At 39.3% G+C, this 21678-nt stretch overlaps 3 non-coding genes across 3 annotated transcripts; 1 reads left to right on the top strand and 2 right to left on the bottom strand.

The window, feature by feature from the left end:
- Positions 1–13581: 13581 nt before the first annotated feature.
- On the top strand, positions 13582–13654 carry TRNAV-CAC (transfer RNA valine (anticodon CAC)). Its single transcript has one exon. It is a non-coding gene; the product is annotated as a tRNA-Val (tRNA).
- A 1350-nt stretch (positions 13655–15004) lies between these two features.
- Positions 15005–15077, bottom strand: TRNAV-CAC (transfer RNA valine (anticodon CAC)). Its single transcript has one exon. It is a non-coding gene; the product is annotated as a tRNA-Val (tRNA).
- A 4445-nt stretch (positions 15078–19522) lies between these two features.
- TRNAV-AAC (transfer RNA valine (anticodon AAC)) lies at positions 19523–19595 on the bottom strand. The gene has a single exon. It is a non-coding gene; the product is annotated as a tRNA-Val (tRNA).
- Between the last annotated feature and the right edge of the window lie 2083 nt (positions 19596–21678).

Genomic DNA, 21678 nt, shown 5'->3' with positions numbered 1-21678 from the left:
CGAGCCGAAAATGTATATTGGGCACGTGGGTGAGGCACTAAGCAAAGCCACTTGAAACCGACTACGTCAGTTATTAGGTTTGAATGAGAAAGAACGTGCCTAGAGTTCACCAACTGCAGTGTGCAAAGAGAGTGAAGAAATAAGTCTTAACATTTTATATAATTATTTGTGGCATTTGAGGGAATCGGCTACACCACTGTATTCTATGGAAGGAAGTCAGAGTGAAAACTCTGCTGTGATTCCAAAATCTGGCGATACCCTTTCAGGTACGACGCGGCACCCACTTTGCAAAGGTATGGGTTTATGAAACGCCGGAATAATTTTTAATGCGTTTACTGCGTTTGGGGTGCAGCTGAAGTATGAGAGTAAGAATTTTAGGTTTATAATGCGTTAAATAATAGAGGAAATTACACAAAATATTAAATAAGCAACCTTAAAAAAAAGTGGAAAAAAAGGTTTTTCCAAGCGATCATACCTTTTCTGCGTTTTCTGACTATCATCAATGGAACTAGTGGTTTCTGTCCACAGCCTGAAAGGAAGAAAAAATTAAACACAGTTATAAAATACGAAAAGGGAAATAAAATGATATGGTGAGCTAAAACAGCACAAATAAAGTACGGACGTTGACAGTTTAATTAGTTTAATTTCCCAAACTTTGAAGACTGTGTACGGAAGGAAATTGGACTGAGTTCAGATTTGCATTCTGCACGATAAAGAAGAAGGGGTCAGTCCGAAAGAAGTTCGATTAACCCTAGTCAGGGGATATTTATCACTAACGGAGCAGAGCTAATACGCAAATGCATATTATTGGGTGAATTTATGTGAGTAAATGATGGACACTTCATACTGGGAAGACTCAGTTGTTGAAAACCACGTCATCCGGATAAAGATTGGAAGTGTTAGAACAATGCTCTGTGTCCATTCGCAATCCAGGCTAATCAAAAGCTCCAGGACTGCAGATGGAAGAAAGGACTTGGATTTCAAACAGTAGAAAAAGGATAAGGGTCAGATTAACTCACATGCACACTTGGGTTGTGCGTGCGTTCGATTATCGCCAAGGGTTATGAAGTATCTGTACAGTGTACAGTGTGTACTGTAATTGTGTATATTCTTCGGAAGATTTCCTGTTTCCTCGGCAAAAAAACCGAGAAACCATTATCATCTGAAAACTTAATGCCTGAGTTTTCGGATGATACAAAGGATGGCAGGATGATTAACAACAGTAATGAGAGTATTCTACTGCAACAAGTCTTCCAGTGAGTTCACTTCGAAAAAAAAATCGATGCAACCGTCGCTTGAGACCGAATAACTGAGCCACAACGTGGCTAAGTTTGTCGGCCCGTAAAAATTCCATAAAATTGTGACTTAGTTGCCACTTAAACATTGCGTAAAGCCCATAAAAGTTGCTAGCGACATTGAGGCGTTTCGAACCTGGCCCTTTTCCACCAGGAGTGGGAAGGCGGTGAATATATGAAGATTTCAAAATGGCCGACAAAATGCTGTGCAGTTGGAACCGTCAATTGCGCTTCAACTACATTCGAGGTCACTAGCCTTTTGCAGGCAACTTAAAGAACTGTTTACTAAGAATAGTAAGGAAGTTCTTACAAGTAGATAACTGATTTCTGAAGGCTCTTTCTGCTGAGCTGTGATCGAGGAAGACAGTAGAGGAAGCGAGGTCACCTTAGCAATTCCCATCCGGAAGCTTATTTCTTAACGTTTGCTTCTTAGAAATCAGTTCCTGCCTAACATCTTCTATCTACACTGCTCGTGACCCCTCCTACCTCTCGACTTCCTGTCTGAAAAGTTAGACAGGCACACATCTAACGTTGGAAACGAGCGAACTCTTAATCAACAGATCACGCGTTAATTGTGGTAAAACAGACGACCGATAATTCAATTAACACTGATAAATGGACATCGTGGAACTTGAAGAACTGCCGCTGCTAAGACAAATATGAAATGAGTCCAGACGTCCCCCTCCATATAAAGATGGAAAAAGTTTAATAAAAGTTTCACTTTTATAACTTTCACGACTGTATTTGTATTTTATTGATGTCAGCAGGACATGCTGACATCACCCCTGCTTTTCTTATGTATGAAGTCGATTCCATGTACCTTTGGATTTGGTTTCATAGTACAGGGGTCGCAATGGACCACAAAGTGCGCAACTGACTCAATGTGGGCAGAGAAATTTTACGGGACCATGAAAACTCCTGGCTTTTCTTAAACTGTTTTCATCACATTGGCAGTTGTGTGTTGCATTATATTTAATCTGTGTACAACTTACGGTTATCAGTGGACACTGCTCTTCGTGGACTAACAATATTAATGGTGTCCCAAGGGTTCATTGCTGGGCCTGTCATTCATACATAAATTGAAAATGTATTAATGCTATCGATGAAGGTATATAGAACTTAATGCCTAAGTTTTCAGGTGATACAAAGGATGGCAGGATGATTAACAACAGTAATGACAGTATGCTACTGCAACAAGATCTAGAAAAATTAGGTTGGTGAGCAGAAAATAGCAGATGAAGTTTAACGTTTAAAAATGCGAGGTACCATACATGATTAAGAACTGACATGTTAGGGACATGTACTCATCCGTACATATGTAATTTGTCCATAAATGGCAATTTCTACCCCCAAAACTCTATGGGGAACATCGTACCATTCACTCCTGACGCAGAGTAACTTAACCACGGAGTTAAAAAAACAAAAAAAAAAAAAACCACCTCATAAAAGTACGCTGTTGACGCGATTCGAAACCAGTCCTTTCCACCCACTGTAGGGAGGATAGTGGTTATAACCACTGTGCTACCCGCGCAGACTCTGAATGCGGGTAATAGTAATCTCAGATTAGCGTATTAATTGGTTGACACCACAAGAGGCAAATAAAAAAGAGACCTAGGGGTATTGTGCAGCCAGGCATGAATTTCTCAGAGCAGTGTAGACAGGCTGTGAGGATATTTCGTGGATTTGTCACTGATATATACAAGAATTTTGTCAGCAGGGTGATGATTACTCCTTTGTGTAATAAGGCAATGCTCATCTTGAGTAAGGCATAGAGGTCGAGGAATAGTTTCAGAAAGGATTTGTGTCTCTTGGAACACTGCAGAGAAGGGAACGAGATTAGTGAGGAGAGGAAAAAGGTGCTCATAGTAATAAATAAATATGTATATTGCGCAGACTGCATACGAGAGGGAACATAAATGCAAATTGAGGAAGGATGGTTGCAGGATAGATGAGGGGAGGTTTTCCTTCAGCCAGAGGGCTGTTGGTTGTTGGAGGTGATGTTTAAGTGGATAGGCTGAATAAATTCAAGGAAGAATTAGACAAACTGTTAGAGGATAGACAGGTGATATGAAAAGTGTTCTTTTTTTCTTTTTTTTTGCTTCGTCGTCTTATTTACCTCTGCTAACACAAATAATAACTTTATTTTAAACCGCGTGAAAAGGAAGTACCACTCCTAAACCATCACCTTTATTTCTTCGAAGAGTGTTGTTAGTTAAATTTTTACGAATGTATTTTTGATATTATTTCACGTTATACGCCATCCATATGTCACAGCATCGTAATAAAACAGTCCAACACTGCACTGAAATCCAGGTGCAGGGCTGGAAATTAAAATAAATAATTTTAAAAACCGTTTAAAAAAATCGCAATTGATTGTTCATACCTTCAATTCGTAAGTCCGGCACAGAGCTCTGACTCGACAGGGCTGCGCAACACACGAAAGGCACATCGTCATCCCAGTCACAGGGAGTCTCTTTGGGGTCCAGAGTCCAAGTAGAACACTCAGTGACCTTCGTACATTTTCCTGTTGAACCATTGGCGGTGGTACAAAATGCCTGGATTTTATTATCCGACAGTTCTTCGAGGTACGACACTGGCCTCTTCAGTGTTGCCTCAGTTACTGTAAGAACAAAAGAAACGCCAACCTCCTCATAAATAAGACAATTCTAACACATTCAGTACCAACACTATTAAGCAGTTTATCACGCGCAGTAAGTAGAGAGTTTTCGAAACTATCGGCCTCCTGGCGCTGATCTTAGGCAATGTCGTTGCCTCAGTCATACCAAATGTCGAATTCTTACAACGATCTCATCCGTCTGTCCAATTAACGAACAAATGTTTGGCAATCACTGGCGCAGATGATACTTCTCCCTAGCATAATTTGGCACTTTTGGCCTCAGCAATCTAATAATATTTTGCATCTCTTCCCGCGTATGCACAGTCAGCTGCGTCCCCTTATTTGCATAAGAAGGTTAATAATTCGTAGTTGATGTCCAGTACGGAGTAAAAGAGGAAGACAAACTTTTATCGACATTAAATGTTGTTTTGAATGTCTTCTTCTATTTAATTATCAAAACATATCTTCGGAAAATGTAAAATTTTAAAGGAAAAAAGGTTTATAATTGCAGAATGGGAAGGTAGAATTATCCTAGCGGATTATCTTCACTAACGAAGCAAAACATAATCATTTCTGATAAGAACTGAGGCCAACTAATAAAAGTCTAACATCCTTTATTTTGAACTTAATTTAAATAAAAAAAGCTAGAATGACTGGTTTTAATTTACGTTAATTTCACCAAAGAAATTCTTACCTTCTGACGACACTCGGTGGTATTCCACAAGTAGAACAGCAACCAGCAAGAATAATTTTACTCGCATTGTCAGCGACACAGTTCTGAAAATAAACAAACGTTACTTTACTTTTCATCACAGAATAAAATCAACTTTAATGCAGACCATAAACTGCTATTTGCACATATTCAGATGCACTGGTCTTGGATAGCCAGCTTGCGGTCCTTTCACATGGCCTGGAACAGGATTGGTTCATCTTCAGCCAAAGTTGAAAAATAAATTCATTCTGCAAGGGGCGGACTTTTATGGCGTGGTCCAGTTAGTACGTCTTTCCCGAGAGTTAGCGTCTTTTTGGGCTCGCTTTCAAAAATTCTCAGTTTTCTACTTTTCCATCCCGCATAACAGGGAAATGGATATACGATATTTCTCTTTATAAGACACAACAAAGATAAGATTTTAAATTCCAAAAATTACAAGGCTTCCGTAATTAGATACGTGTATCTAATTACGGAATTTTGGTATCGTTTACGTTAAATCGATGGATCCATACAAGGATTCAGCGCTACATTTTTGGCCAGTTCTTGGGATCTACATCATCTGCTAACCGAGACCAGAACAGAATGAAAATATTAAAAAAAAAGAAAATAAATGTAAAACTACGCGATTCGACTCTTTTCTGTCTATTTTCCAAGCCAGTAACAAAAATAAACAGAAAAACACCACTTTTTGAACAAACTTTCAAATTCCAAAAATGTATACTATTTCTTCTCATTGCAATTTTGATTCAAAATTATTATTTCTAAACTGCGATGGATCTTCCTTTTGAAGAGGATCCAAGGATGATATATAAATATACCTCTAATCTTCAGTGAAGGTTTATCCGGAGTGTCTGCGTTCTAATACAGCTTCTGTCTTCCAGTGAGTTCTCGGTGGAAAATGAATGGGGAGTGTGCGGCTTCCTCCAGATAACATCGTGACGTGACGCGACACGTCATTTCGGAAGACGAGCCAACAAGCAGCGCAATAACAGTTTTGGAAAATGCTCGTTATTCGCTTGCAGGAATTGACCTGGCTGCAGAGTGTGGGGAAAAGTCGGAAATGGGCATTTTCCGATTTGCGTGTAATGCTCTCATGATTTTTAGCTTTCATTCGAGGCCCTCTTGGGTTGCACAGTTGGCAAAATCGTCGTCCCCACACCGGATGTAAAAGACCTAAGTTCAAGTCTTGTCGATGACGTGAGGAGATCTATGGGAGACCTTTCAACAACGTGGCTGAGTTAACTGGTCTCAGGCGAGGGCAGCATTGTTTTTTTCTTCCGAAAACTCGAGTTTTTCGTCCAGAAAACAGAAAATACAGAACACACACAAATTATAAACAGCATATGCGGAGCTCGCTTCTTTTATCATTCTGACTCTCTTCCATCTGCTACGGAAGAAGGTTTTACTGAAGCAGCCTACATCCCCCTTCCCTATGGAATCATTAACTGGTTGTTTTACGCCAAGGACATCAAGTAGGGCAGACTTTCGAACGTGAGAAAGTAGAAAAGGCATCAAGATCTAAGGTGTCGTTATGTTTAACTCATTTCTGATCACAAACTCTGGACTCACCTGGGACGTTGGGCTCACATTTCAGCCTCACTTTGCCAGGATGAGGCAGAAGACGTACGCTGCTCTTTGGGCAGGGCGTCAAGAGCTCGTTGGTGTGCATCAGCCAGCGCTGCTTATTCGGCACATCCTGAGGTGTATTACGCCGATTCCTCTCTATGCTTCAGAAATTTGGTCATCTGCCCCTGCCTCATACCTTCAGAAGTATCTCAGTTTAGAGTACTGGTTGCTTATATGGATGAACAGGGTGGTAGGCCACCCCCTAACTATCTCCAGATCTATCCTACTAGCAAATCTAGGCACCACTCCCTGGAGACATATCATCATGACAAAAAATGTTCTCACGCTTGCACGGCTTATAACGAGGCGAATTGATGCTCCATCAGTATCCGCATTAATCTCTGGCCCGAGGAGGGCAAGAGGGAAGCACCCCGACTCCTGTCTCCCTCTACGTCTTACTCTGTCAAACATCGATTCCCTGAGGGACATGTTTCCAGCCAATTGTCTTCGGATCTTCAATAAATTTAGGATCCACCCTGATAGGTTCTGTGAAGACAAGCCCTACAGGAAGGAAATCCTCAAGAACTGTTACCAGATTATGAACCTATAATACTCACCTGCTCCTGGACAGACCTTTTTTTTTTTTTTTTTTAACTTGCCTATTTGTATATGACAAAGACTCTGTCTTCATGTAATCATGTATATTACTGTATATTTTGTACATTATTGTTTATTTAATCCTGTAAAAGTCTCGGGTCGAGCACGAATGTACCCTTGTTTATTGTACATTGTGTTCCTCGCACCTTAGTCTGTATTCACACCCTTCTGGCACAGAGCCGTCCCGGGGTGACCCAAGGTTTTTTGGGGAATAAACTGATTTTAATAATAATAATAAAAAACTCAAAGCACGGCAGACTCTTGTCAGGATGTTACGCAATTATAATCCATTGTGTCTTGTCTACCACTTGACATGGTCCATGGAACCTTGTTCCTCTCCCCACTCTTTATAACGCCTTTTTTGTTGACTGTGAAACAAACTGTAAAGAAACAGTCGTTTCTATTCTTGTTATCCTTCTACATCATAGGACGATCTTCCTAAACATCATGGAATGCGTTCTAATAACAACTACTGCTCTTCCGTTACTTTTGACACATTCGCTCAGAAATCAAATCGAAGTTGATTAGATTGTTATTAAGATGAAAAATTCCACCGCTTCTGTATCTGACATTGATGAAGCAATCTTAAAAAAATTTCATGAATATTTATTGAATGTTTTCACTGAAGGCATTTTTCCTGCAATCTGAAAGTCAGTTATTTTAAAATTGAGTAGCTTGCAGCAGGTTAAGGATTGATTACGAAACGATTGTACACAATCCTGTGAAGAATCATTTTCGAAATTATTTTTGAATGACAGAGTTACACTGTGGTAAAAGAAATTGTGTAATTAATCCTTTGGTAGTAATAACTATTGAGCCTGCGTACACCAAAGACAATGATCCCAAAGACGAGTAAGCTCTAAGTGGGATCAACGTTAACATTAAGTATGAACATTAATCTGAATATTAATTTAAAGTGGATCCAAAGCCCGTTATGGATTCTAACCAGCTGGTTCCTTATCATACCGATTGCCACTCAATCAGATGTTCAAAAGATTCCAAGAATTGGATGCTAACCTACATTCATTTGCAAAAAACTCCGCTTATCGAGGTATATCCTTCGTGTGGCAAGCTTCCATGCTGCTTCGGCATTATAACTGCGCGAACAATTGAACATGGTTGACCGCAACTGGCTTCAGCACTTTTTTCTGTGAACGTTCAAATAATTTATCTCCCAGAATTGTTTGGATGTCATTACGAGCAGCATTGAAGTGCAATTCCTCATCCTGACAAGCAGGTGACCTAAATGTTAGTTGAAAATCAGTTTATTTTCACAAAGTATTTAATTCATAAACAGTAAAATTGGTGGTTAAAGAATTATTCAGTAACTTACCCTTAATAAGGCGGAGAAATAGACGTCATCATCTAAGATCTAGAAGTGAAGATTATCAAGTTGTTTGTATTTGACCACGTACAAAGGTCGCACATAACAGAATTAGCAGAAAATCCGATTGAGGATCGGAATTTCCCTCAACAGCAACGTCTAAATCATTATTACAGACTAGTTTAGAAACATTGACAAGTGATTCTAAGTACAGAGCCTTGAAGTCGGCCCAAAACCTGAAATAGAATATAACCTAGAAAGGATGATAACAACAGCGTTTTTAAAGAAATTTATAATTTGTTATTTGAACAAAGATATAGAAACCATTTCAGGAGGCCATCCAAAGGCAGGGTGTAAAAACACAGCAACGTAGTTCTATTGGTTGTAATGTATGCTAGAGATAATTCCGCCTCAGTTCCTGTCCCAAGATCCTCCTCAATTTCCCAAACGGGCCGAAGCCAAACTCATCAAAAGATGTTAATGAGAAATTTCGGAAAATATGAGATATTTTTAAAGAAATTAATTTTTCCAATGTTTCCCCAAATGGAACGAAAGTGCGATAAGCCGGTAAAACTCGATAGCTGATGTACTGGATGGTTTGGGTATGAATTTTAAGGGAGCCGATTTCCAGCCTTTTGGAAAATAGCTTTTATTTTCCTTGAGTCCACTATCAACCACAGTGTGTTAGTGTTGTGTTAAGTGTGTTAAGGTAGTATTGCTCCGTGTATACTGTCTGTAAATTGCGTGTGTTCTGCGGTCGATGTTCTGGACGAAAAATCAGAGTTTTCGAGAGAAAAAACCACACTACCCCCACCTGAGATCGACTAACTCAGCCAGGTTGTGAAAAAGGTCCATTTCCTTTAAACTTTCAGGAAATATGAACGAAGGTAGGCTGTTACAGAAAACGGAAATTGAAGGAATAAATGAGGAAGAAGAAAAGTTGTTTCCGTAAGTTTGTAAAATGTTGGGCTGCACCTGACAGGTGTCCAAATTTTTGGAGTATAATACCTGTATTTCATCTTTTCTTAATGACTGTAATACACATTGCGTGTATTTTTTTAATTTTTAATAAAATTAACTGAAATATTTAAGAAATTCTATTTCATACTCTTTTTCTGATAAAAGCAAAAAAAAGAATTAATTCTACAGAAAAAAACTATTCCCTTTCTAGTTTAAAAAGCGCTAACACTAAAGACGCGAAATATAAAAGATGAGAATGCACATACATTTATGTTTATTGTATGTCTAAATATTAAACAAAAATTAAAAATATGTATGTATTAGCTGTTATTATTCACTTCATTTTCAACTATTTCCATCTCCAAATAAAATTTATGTCTCAGTGAAATGGGTGAAATTTGATATTCTGAGTGTTGCTGATTCCATCGCCTTCTGTGGTTGCTTGTTTGTGATTCAAACTAACGAATCTTTCAAAAATACCACATTTACAACTGTCAAAATTAATAATGTCATAGAACATGTGGGGGCATTCTATAAATAATTTAAACTAGAAAAAAAAATTCCATGTTTCTTAGCATCAGTACCACTCAGTTTTCCTTGCAAGCGTTAATTCGAGTTCAAAGCAGAACAAATTTCGTGGGTTGTACCTCCTGGATGCATTCTCCCTATAAGCCTAGGAAAACGATAAAATAAATTCAAATTATCGATATTTAGAAAGGAACACATAATCATAGAGTTTTATCTTCAACTAAAAATTAATGCGAACTCGCTAGTTTCCAGTTTGGGCTACACCCGTGAGGTGTAGTCCCGACATTGCAGGGGAAACACTCCTCTACATCTGCAGTGGGCAAGCTCCTGTCCCGTTCAGGAAAACGAGCTTTCTGAAGCCTTCCGAAAGTAAAGTTGTTAGATCATGGTTCCGGCAGAAGTAGGATGATGCACCAACACTTTCTTCTTGTCTGCACGAGTAAGTTGATGAACGACTTTTAAGAAAGAGGCAAATTCATTAGCTAAGTAGTTATTATTGAAATAACTACTCAGCTAATAAATAACTGCTTCTCTTAAAAAACTATCCACCTCACTGAGACCAGGTTTCAACAAGGTGTTTTTGATGCTGAGATTGTCAATGACTACTGCATAATACACAGGAGACAGGGGTCTGGGGGTTCGAGTATTGTAAGTGAGGATACAGGTTTTGGCTGCTCACATCCCGCACTGGTCAGGCAGCTGAAATCAGTATCAGCATCTGACATCATGCTGCCTAAGAGAGGGAAATAGCATGGCGTTAGCATAGCAATGGGGGGGGGGCTGTTTCCAAAATAGGTTGCTCCCCAACTGTAGTCATAATCAGAGGGGTGCACCTGTCTAACGAGAACAAATATATGCACACTAGTTTGGCACACATCTATCATTTCTATATGTACACATTTTTTAAAATTATTTTGCATATATTCAGTGCACAAAAACTATAAAACTGACAAATCCATTACCCGTCACTCATTCTCTCTTACATGATTGATTGATTGATTGATTTGGTAGTTGTTGGCGCATCGGCTTCTGTGGCCATATTGCACCTCCCAAGGTTTTTGCAGTACTTTGATCCAAGCCCGAGGCGGGAATCGAACCCGCGACCTTTGGGTTGCCGGGCAGGTACTTTACCCACTCGGCCAGCCCGGTCGGCTCATTCTCTCTTACACTCAGACCAAACAGCAACTGAATAAAAATAAAGACGTTTAAAACATTTTTTGGACATCGGAAAGAAACAACAAAAGAGATAATTTATTTTGCGTGGATGAGTTTGTCCTTCCTTTTCACATCCGGTTGTACAGTAATTTCTCCTGACCTTTAGATGTGTTTTGTGTGAACGATTTGTTTTATTCTGTCTGCTACGGAGAATAAAATGCAGCGCCTTTCCGTAGATATAAAGACTGAGTGCTCATTTTTCCCCACCCCTATAAAAAAAGAATCTCTAGAATGAATGCCTGGGGTATGTTTTCACTGGTAAAAGAGAGAACCAGGGAGACAAACACAACATTTTGAGAAGAAACAGAAAGTTGTGGATCAAATGAACTTTACTTTAGAGCAGGAGTAAATCCTTGGGAGAAAAAAAAACAGGATGATGGAATTTGGTGGTGTTGAGTTCTTCTCATATATCTGTGTTCCCTGTATCGTGGATATACCAGTGCGTCTGACCAATGATCTCTTGCGTCCTACTTGGATGCAGCTATCACTGCAATCACGAAAGAGTCTTCTGTTCCATCGTTGTGTTGTTTCTGGAATAAAATTAATCCCACCAGGAAAGTGAACCAATGTAACCAAACCTCATGCTAGAAAAGATTCAGAAAAGCAGTCCTCTTCATTCTGTACTTGTGGCGTAGTTGTTATCACATTCGCCCAATAGTTCCCTCTTAGATCCCTGACGAATACACCTTTTCCATCCACTTTTTTTTTTTTTACTATTGTTGAAAATAAAGTTTTTCAGGGAGGTTCCGGCCTTCTCTTTTCCGCTTCACTTCCCCTCGACCCACCCCCTAAAGCGGTTCCAAAGTAACAGTCTTACCGTCTTACTTGTGTTTTGCATTTTATGCTGCCTTATTTTCACAATAAAATCATAATATTCAACGTCCTAAAAACCCTGACCCTTGGAGATATTAATTCTTGTCTTGATCTGTGTTAAAACAGTTCTTTATTATTTTTGGTTAAATTTTAAATCACGCTTTCAAACCATTCATAAATAAGCCGAAACATTTCTCTCTTAAAAGAGAAGAATATGACCGCAATATATTTTCATTAGCATTCGGTATTTATCAGGTATCGAACCTGGAACCTTCCGCGTGTAATACGGATGTGATAACCACTACACCACAAATAGAGATGTCTCCAACTAGCAGCCATTCGCATAGCGCGCCCATTTCTGGTGATCCGAAATGGCCGTGATCACCAGAAATGCATAATCAAAAATTCACATCCAATTTCGAGATATGCAGGATTCTGGGTTTGCCCACAATACGTATATTTTATCTTTTATCTGCCAATCTATTGCATATCGTGCATTATTGCACGCTTCCACTTTTTGCGCTGGAAGAATGGCCATTGTACATGAGTGAATTCGTTCTCTTCTAGAAAATAAGGTTTGCTGTGACGATGCAAACGATATTTGTTCCACTTTAAGATCGGGGTGTACGATTAAACATTGTTCGAAACCGGAACAAAGGGTTATGAACACAAACATCACCATGGGAAAATTAGACAATGCATGAAACATCCTCAAAACAACCAATAGAGCAGGAGTTCATTTTCCCGTGGATAGCTCGCATTAATCTTTCAGTTGGTTCATTGCACTGCTGTTAGAACTGTCTTAAAGAATCCCCGAGGTATTCCTTTCTAGTTCCAAATGCCCATGTGTGTGTTTTGGGTTTTGCTATAAACGTTTACATTAAAATCCTTCTTGACTATCCCCTCAGGCAGCGGAACAGTTGACGTTGACAAGAAACAAGAATTCGGCTTTAGAGGAGAAAACGTTGTACAGTTGTAAGTACTTTGCTTTTGACGTAATTGAAACACAAAAATAACGATCGAATTCCGGTGCAGAAACTCTCTCCTCAGAAAGTAATTTCAAGATTGATGGAGCAGTATAAAGAACGCTAAAAGAAAGTAGCTGTATATTGAACTCACGAGATCAAAATTCAGGATGTTCTTCTTGCAATCTGGTCAAACTGGTGGTGGTGCAATATTCTCTGAAAAAAAAAAGAAATCTGTGAACTTCACAGGATTTTCCACTACAACCAATTAAGGGATCTATAGGATTTGCTCTCTTCTCTTCCTTTTTATATTAATGGGACGCAATAACTCTTCTTACCACTCTTTGCTAGATTACTTTCGTTGTGTGACTCCACCAGTGCCTCTTATAATGCCCATTCACATCGGATTCCCGTAAATGTCTGATGCCTGTTTCTTTTGATCAGTTAAACCTCTTGACCTCACCTGTTGTCCATTTTTGCATTCTTTTGTTTACGGAACACGAGTACGTTTAATCCTACAAACACAAACGTTTGTGGTTTGGAGGATTAGAGACAGATAAGTCCCTTGAATATTTTCCACAATATACAGCATTTCTATCCAACACCAACTGCTTGCTATTGCGTCCCCTGCTGTCAAATCATTGGTACATTCAGACTGCTTAGTGAGAATCAGGTCAAGAACCTTTGAAATCTCTTGAACATGGGGGGTTAGACAGTAATCATTTCGAAGTTCATGTTTGATATTTTAATGCAATATGTCGCTGCCTTTAAAAATGACATTTTCTGTCCTGCCAAGTGGCTTCCACCGCAATCGCTAAAGAACCTCGAGAACCGTCTCGCATTATTTCTCAAATCAAATTAGTGTCAACAGGGAAGTAATCCAATTTAAACCAAATACATTCTAAAAAGGAAGAAAGCATCCACGAATTGTACTTCTGGTGTAGTGGTTATCACATCCGTCTCACACGCGGAAGGTCCCAGGTTCGATACCTGGCAAGTACAAAATTTTGTTCTGTCTTCGATGGTTGGAAAATAAACAGTGGGACCCCTTCGACCACATGCGCAGCTTCTCGGGACAGGGTAATCGAGGAGAGCTGAATTAATTGATTGATTAAATGTTATTTCTGTTCTTCAAAGGAGAGGAAAGTTTCCGCTCTCTAGGATAACCTACCTTAACAGAAACTCATTCCTTGTCTTGTTAAAATGTTAATTTTTTTTTTCTTTTCCTTGGTTAGTTAAAGATCGGACAGCGCCCATTCAAAATTAAATCAAAAATTTCTGTCTTACAATGAAGGAACCAAATTGGTCAAAGGGAGGAAAAACGTCTCTGTAGAAATGTTTTCCCTTTTTTCGAGAAGCACTAGACCGTGTCTGTCCACGAGCAAAAAAAGGACCCTTTCCCTTTTTCAGCAGGAATTTTCTCGCTGTGTTGTTTATAAATCGGTGAAATCTGCTTTTAAATAAACTAAGGAAAATTATGAAGAAATATTTGCAAAGACCCATACAGCACACGACACGTAAATGTGGGTATATTATGGAATCGAGCGTACCCTTTAGTTTCATCTGTCACCCCCTATGGAAGGTGGTAAATTGAGCACAGACAATTTTATGTTTGTGGAGTATGGGTTGGCGCAAAAAAAAAAAAAAACAGTAACAATTGAGACCGTCCATGTGAGCAGGAGGGTGTGACATTTTCTTCTTTCCATCGAGAAATATTGTTCATGCGGTTGTGCACTGAACAGGACATGATCAAGAGAAACTGCGGTACTAAGGGAAAAGTATGGTCTTACTGTTGATAGACACTCCTACGCAAAAGAAAAGATCTTCAGCCCCCTCCTCGATGTTCGATTGTACTTTTCTTATTAGCCTATCGAGATTGGTGGATTATTGATCCCCTGAACTCAGTTTCTGCTCCGTGGGTGCAAATGTGTGGGGTGCAGTGGTATTACATTCGCCTTGCATGACGGAGGACTGAATCTCTAATTCATTTCCTAGAAGAACAGCAAACCTCCGTGAAACATTTTCTTCGTGCTTTTCCTCCCTTTGACCAATTTGGTTCCTTCATTGTAAGACAGAAATTTATGACTTAATTTTGAATGGGCGCTGTCCGATCTTTAACTAACCGAGGAAAAGAAAAAAAAAATTAACATTTTAACAAGACAAGGAATGAGTTTCTGTTAAGGTAGGTTATCGTAGAGAGCGGGAACTTTCCTCTCCTTTGAAGAACAGAAATAACATTTAATCAATCAATTAATTCAGCTCTCCTCGATTATCCCCGTCCCGAGAAGCTGCGCATGTGGTCGAAAGGGTCCCACTGTTTATTTTCCAATTATCGAAGACAAAACAAAATTTTGTACTTGCCAGGTATCGAACCTGGGACCTTCCGCGTGTGAGACGGATGTGATAACCACTACACCACAAGTACAATTCGTACATGCTTTCTTCCTTTTTAAAATGTATTTGGTTTAAATTGGATTTCTTCCCTATTGACGCTAATTTTATTTGAGAAATAATGCGAGACGGTTCTCAAGGTTCTTTTGCGATTGCGGTGAAAGCCACTTGGCAGGACAGAAAAGGTCATTTTTAAAGGCAGCGACATATTGCATTAAAATATCAAACATGAACTTCGAAATGATTACTGTCTAACCCCCCATGTTCAAGAGATTTCCGGAGCAATATGGCCTTAGTTGCTAATGCTCCTAAAAACCAAATAACAAACAATCAAGAGATTTCAAAGGTTCTTGACCTGATTCTCACTAAGCAGTCTGAATGTACCAATGATTTGACAGCAGGGGACGCAATAGCAAGCAGTTGGTGTTGGATAGAAATGCTGTATATTGCGGAAAATATTCAAGGGACTCATCTGCCTCTAATCCTCCAAACCACAAACGGTTGTGGTTTGTAGGATTAAACGTGCTCGTCGTAAACAAAAGAATGCAAAAATGGACAACAGGTGAGGTCAAGAGGTTTAACTGATCAAAAGAAACAGGCATCAGACAGTTACGGGAATCCGATTTGAATGGGCATTATAAGAGGCACTGGTGGAGTCACACAACGAAAGTAATCTAGCAAAGAGTGCTAAGAAGAGTTATTGCGTTATATTAAAATAACAAGTAATATAAAAAAAAAAATTTAAAGTCAATTCCTACTTAGGTCAACAAAGAAAAATTTTATTTTAGTTACTTTTTATTAAATAATTACAATTAATATAAATATGTATATACATATGACAGAATCACAATATTAAGTGGCAAAATAGAAAGCGAATTTCCTCGCAATTTTCTATTTTCCTTTCTATATATGGTGTTGGACTATTATTTTTATTCACACGTTTCATTTTCCATTTTGTTCCCTCCTTGACTCAGACTAGAACCCAGAATGAAAAAAGAAATTTTTTTCCAGCGATCTACACGCTTCGCCACTGACGGTATTTATTCCTAAATTTATATCCTGTTAAATATCTTATATAAGAGAAATTTTTTTCTCCCATATAAAACTAAAATTAATTAATTAAATTTAATTAATGAATTAATATTTGAAAAAACTGTATTAACATCAAGTGTCATCCACTACAAGTTTAAAAAAATGTATTTGAACTTGAGTGGATGAATAAAAAGTATTTTATTAACGATTGAAAATTTGAACAAGATATATAAATATATATAGGGAGAGTGTGAACTAATAGTAGGAATTGAAAAAGGAAGATAAGAGAGCAAATCCTATAGATCCCTTAATTGGTTGAAGTGGAAAATCCCGTGAAGTTCACCGATTTCATTTTTTTTTTCAGAGAATATTGCACCACCACCAGTTTGACCAGACACAAGAACATCCTGAATTTTGATCTCGTGAGTTCAATATACAGCTACTTTCGTTTGGCGTTCTATATACTGCTCCATCAATCTTGAAATTACTTTCTGAGGAGAGAGTTTCTGCACCGGAATTCGATCGTTATTTTTGTGTTTCAATTACGTCAAAAGCAAAGTACTCACAGCTGTACAAAGTTTTCTCCTCTAAAGACGAATTCTTGTTTCTTGTCAACGTCAACTGTTCTGCTGCCTGAGGGGATAGTCAAGAAGGATTTTAATGTAAACGTTTATAGCAAAACCTAAAACACACACATGGGCATTGGGAACTAGAAAGGAATACCTCGGGGATTCTTTAAGACAGTTCTAACAGCAGTGCAATGAACCAACTGAAAGATCAATGCAAACTATCCACGGGAAAATGAACTCCTGCTCTATTGGTTGTTTTGAGGATGTTTCATGCATTGTCTAATTTTTGCATGGCGATGTTTGTGTTCATAACCCTTTGTTCCGGTTTCGAACAATGTTTAATCGTACACCCCGATCTTAAAGTGGAACAAATATCGTTTGCATCGTCACAGCAAACCCTACTTTCTACAAGAGAGCGAATTCACTCATGTACAATTTCCATTCTTCCAGCGCAAAAAGTGGAAGCGTGCAATAATGCACGATATGCAATAGATTGGCAGATAAAAGATAAAATATACGTATTGTGGGCAAACCCAGAATCCTGCATATCTCGAGATTGGATGCGAATTTTTGATTATGCATTTCTGGTGATCACGGCCATTTCGGATCACCAGAAATAGGCGCGCTATGCGAATGGCTGCTAGTTGGAGACATCTCTATTTGTGGTGTAGTGGTTATTACATCTGTATTACACGCGGAAAGTTCCAGGTTCGATACCTGATAAATACCGAATGCTAATGAAAATATATTGCGGTCATTTTCTTCTCTTTTAAGAGAGAAATGTTTCGGCTTATTTATGAATGGTTTGAAAGCGTGATTTAAAATTTAACCAAAAATAATAAAGAACTGTTTTAACACAGATCAAGACAAGAATTAATATCTCCAAGGGTCAGGGTTTTTAGGACGTTGAATATTATGATTTTATTGTGAAAATAAGGCAGCATAAAATGCAAAACACAAGTAAGACGGTAAGACTGTTACTTTCGAACCGCTTTAGGGGGTGGGTCGAGGGGAAGTGAAGCGAAAAAGAGAAGGATGGAACCTCCCTGAAAAACTTTATTTTCAACAATAGTAAAAAAAAAAAAAAAAAAAAAAGTGGATGTAAAAGGTGTATTCGCCAGGGATCGAAGAGGGAACCATTGGGCGAATGTGATAACAACTACGCCACAAGTACAGAATGAAGAGGACTGCTTTTCTGAATCTTTTCTAGCATGAGGTTTTGTTACATTGGTTCACTTTCCTAGTGGAATTAATTTTATCCCAGAAAAAATACAACGATGGTACAGAAAACTCTTTCGGCATTGGAGTGATAGCTGCATCCAATTAGGACGCAAGAGATCATTGGTCAGATGCACTGGTATATCCACGATACAGGGAACACAGATATATGAGAAGAACTTAAAACCACCAAATTCCATCATGCTGTTTTTTTTTTTTTTTTTCTCCCAAGGATCTACTCCGGCTCTAAAATAAAGTTCATTTGATCCACAACTTTCTGTTTCTCCTCAAAATGTTGTGTTTGTCTCCCTGGTTCTCTCTTTTACCAGTGAAAACATACCCCCGGCATTCATTCTAGAGATTCTTTTTTTTTTAGGAGTGGGAAAAAATGAGCACTCAGTCTTTATATCTGCGGAAAGGCGCTGCATTTTATTCTCCGTAGCAGACAGAATAAAACAAATCGTTCACACAAAACACATCTAAAGGTCAGGAGAAATTACTGTACAACCGGATGTGAAAAGGAAGGACAAACTCATCCACGCAAAATAAATGATCTCTTTTGTTGTTTCTTTATAATGTCAAAAAAATGTTTTAAACGTCTTTATTTTCATTCAGGTGCTGTTTGGTCTGAGAGAATGAGTGACGGGTAATGGATTTGTCAGTTTTATAGTTTTTGTGCACTGAATATATGCAAAATAAAAAAAAATGTGTACATGTAGAAATGATAGATGTGTGCCAAACTAGTGTGCATATATTTGTTCTCGTTAGACAGGTACTTCCCTCTGATTATGACTACAGTTGGTGAGCAACCTATCTTGAAAGCAGCCCCCCCCCCCCCATTGCTCTGCTAACGCCATGCTATTTCCTTCTCTTAGGCAACATGATGTCGGATGCTGATACTGGTTTCAGCTGCCTGACCAGTGCGGGATGTGAGCAGCCAAAACCTGTATCCTCACTTACAATACTCGAACCCCCAGACCTTAATCCCTTGCGTTCCCCATCGCCATGTTCACTTCCCTCTCCACCTCCTAGCATTTTCCTGATGGAACTTTCCATTCCATGCACTTTCTCAACTGTTAACTGCCCTGCCCCTGCGGGGGGCGAGTTGCCTCTATACACGCGCCCCTCTAACTCCTGGTAGAAGTCTCCTTACAATCCACCTTCTTCACCTTCACCTATTATCCACGACTTAGGCTGTCATCCCCGCTGTCCCTTGTCGCAAAATTTTATTTTATTATTTTTTTTATAGGGGATCTTCCTGGGAAGCTGAGAAGACGCCAGGGTTCACTCATCGAGTGACCTTACCCTATTACTTGGCTAACCACCAGCTCGTTCTGGGTGCCACAACCACTACAAAACTCCTGGCATTGTAGTGGTGTCTCATCGACGAGGTCTTCGTGTTGATCTCTGGCATGTACAGCAAGCGTACAAAAAATATTTTTCGCATTTTTTTTACTTCGACGAATTTGGTTCCTTTCTTATTTGTAAGAGAAAGAAAAGATTTTTGGCTTATTTTTCAATGGGTGGACCATGTCCGATTTTAAACTAACCAAGTAAAATAAGAAAAGAACCATTTTAACAAGATCAACAGAAAAAGTGAGTGATCGAACTGTTCGCTTTCAACACCTATGAAAGACATGCAAAACAGATGCTTAAAAATTGTACTTGCCAGGGTTCGAACCTGGGACCTTCCGCGTGTTAAGCGGATGTGATAATCGCTACACCACAAGTACAGGCTGCGTTTGTTATTTTCTGCGATGTATTTGGTTTTAAATTGAAGTTCTTTCTTGATGGCAATTATTATATTCCAGAATAGCTATTAGTTGCCAACCATGCAGTCCAAAGAACACCATAGTTAGGTCTTCACTCTTATAACTAAGGTCACAGACTGGTGTACCTGTAATCATTTATAAGATCCTTACACAAACAGCGAGTACCTTCAAATCTGCAGCGGTTATTCCAAGGGTGTGAAGATAAAGAGGCGGAGGTACGAATTCACACACCCCTAAACAAAATAGTTATAAACAAATAAACAATAATATACCCTAACAATATATACCCAATCTCCTACATTTCTTAGAAAACCACTTCAATTTTCGGGGCGATGCTCTCTGGTTCCTAGAATCTCTCCTATCCAAGAGGACCCTTGTGCTAAAGATCGGAACAAAGACCTTCATGAGTCACATAACTGCCAGTGTGCCTCAAGGGGAGCGGTATCTTGTCTGGCGTTCTCTTCACGGCAATCATGGTGCCGTTTGTGGCCAACAAATGCAATTGGATCACATAATGCGACGATGTTAAGCTCCTTACTAGGATATCACCATCCGACTCGGCAGCCGAAACTACTCAGGAAATCACTCAGCAAATCAACAGCAAACTACAAAACATGGCTGACTACCTTAACGCATTCAACCTCCAAATTAACCTCGAAAAATCGGCACAAATAATTTTTTCACTAAAGGGCAGCCCAACAACGTTGGAGCCTGTGCTTAACGGCTCCTCAGTTCCAAGTGTTCAAACGCACAAAGATCTGAGGGTCGTTTTCGACTCCAAGTTATCCTTCAATGATCACGTTAACAGCTGGTCCCCAAACAGCTGCTCCACACCACCGACCCACACCTGGTAAAAAGATACATCGAAGCAAACCGATACCCGACAATACTGTATTCTTCAGAGATATGGGCCTCGGCTGCCGAATCCAACATTAAATCAAACCGAAATTTGGCTTCTAAAATGGGCCAACAGCAAACTCCACCTTTTCCCAGCTCTCAGATCAACGTAGTTAGCAGATGTGCCCTTCAACTGCGCCGGCTCCGATCCTACATCGGAGAAAGACGGCTGCTGTTCACCATCAAGATGGCCACCGGAAAAATTACAGAGCCGAACTTCTGGGATCACTGCTCTTGGCGCATTCCCCTCCCCCCTTTTCTCCTGTCTTCAGCACAGCTGTTACCAAACCATAACCGGCTAGTACTAACCGGCAGATTCATGCCAAAGCAAATGCTGCCCTCACTGCAAGCCATCGACGGGGACCTCCAAGAAGTGGTCAATAATAAAAAATAGAGGAAGGGAATCCTCGTCGAACTGAAAATGTAAAACTGTGCTTTGTTGCCTTCCAATAATATGATGTAATATATATGTTTTTCTCATGTGTATCTCTTTTGTAAATTTGTTTTGTTAACCCCTGGCACCACCATGCCGTGGGGGACTAATTGTATGAATATCATGCTGCAATTAAAGATTCTATTCTATAGTTATCGAGGTAACAACTGGGAGATGACCTGTTTGATTTCTGATTAATGCCTTTAAACTAATATTTGTGTCCTTTTAATAAGTCCTTAATCTATGGGATACGTTTAGTTCGTACCCGTGTCCTACAACCTGAGCGTCTAATAAAACAACCCTGTCATTACGAATACACTAGATCGGGTTTCCTCAACCTAGCAGCTGTTAGACAGAAGATCGCTTTCAAAAGCCTTCACTGTTTCTGGGAGAGACGATGCACAACAATATTCTCAATTCCATCATATGTTTTGATGCTGGCACCATAAGAGGGGTGACATCGTTCAGCAACATGGGCTAGGAAGACTCCTTGACCTGGCTAATGTTGGTAGAGCATTGATTCTGGTTTTAATTAATTAATGTACTCATGGCCGTATAAGAGCCGGGAACCGTACTTAACCCAACGATGCTGGGAACACACTTCTGAAGATTCTTTTAAAGTATTCCCATCATACTATGCTCATGGGGCAGACGGTAGTGCCACAGTGTGTCCAAAGGGAACGCCCTCCTACACCACTCATTTATGTGGATGGA

Source organism: Mastigoproctus giganteus, chromosome 6 (assembly GCF_048544385.1).
Source record: "Mastigoproctus giganteus isolate SK-2022 chromosome 6, ASM4854438v1, whole genome shotgun sequence".
Classification (NCBI taxonomy): domain Eukaryota; kingdom Metazoa; phylum Arthropoda; class Arachnida; order Uropygi; family Thelyphonidae; genus Mastigoproctus; species Mastigoproctus giganteus.
This window is presented reverse-complemented; position numbering and strand designations above follow the sequence as displayed.